The sequence below is a fragment of the Falco biarmicus genome, chromosome 15 (assembly GCF_023638135.1).
Source record: "Falco biarmicus isolate bFalBia1 chromosome 15, bFalBia1.pri, whole genome shotgun sequence".
In the NCBI taxonomy this organism is placed as follows: Eukaryota; Metazoa; Chordata; class Aves; order Falconiformes; family Falconidae; genus Falco; species Falco biarmicus.
In genome coordinates, this window is record NC_079302.1 from 3552131 (window position 1) to 3552549 (window position 419).

General features: G+C 66.1%; 1 non-coding gene across 1 annotated transcript; it reads left to right on the top strand.

The window, feature by feature from the left end:
* On the top strand, nt 1-73 carry TRNAM-CAU (transfer RNA methionine (anticodon CAU)). Its single transcript has one exon. It is a non-coding gene; the product is annotated as a tRNA-Met (tRNA).
* The last annotated feature ends 346 nt before the right edge of the window (nt 74-419 follow it).

Genomic DNA, 419 nt, shown 5'->3' on the forward strand with positions numbered 1-419 from the left:
GCCTCGTTAGCGCAGTAGGTAGCGCGTCAGTCTCATAATCTGAAGGTCGTGAGTTCGAGCCTCACACGGGGCAGCTGTGGTTTCCTCGTATTTTTGATCCCGTGGAGCTTTCCAAGGGACAGCAATATAGTTTTATTTTTTTTTAATCGAATTGCAGCAGGGGGTGCGACCGAGGCGGCGGGACCGAGCCCCGCGGGCCTGGCAGCGGGCTGCAGCGCGGGCCGTTACTGGGCACAGCCACCACTCAGCGGCGCCCCGCCAGGCTCTTGGTCCTCCCGGGCGCTAGGGGGCGATCCTGCCGACCGCTCTAGCCGGGGAGGGAGGGGGGCAAGCTCCATGGTCAGCGGGAGGCGTGGCGAGGCGATGGTGGCGGCGCTGATTGGTGGCGCCGGGCATGAGGCGGGCCGCCGGTGCCGCCG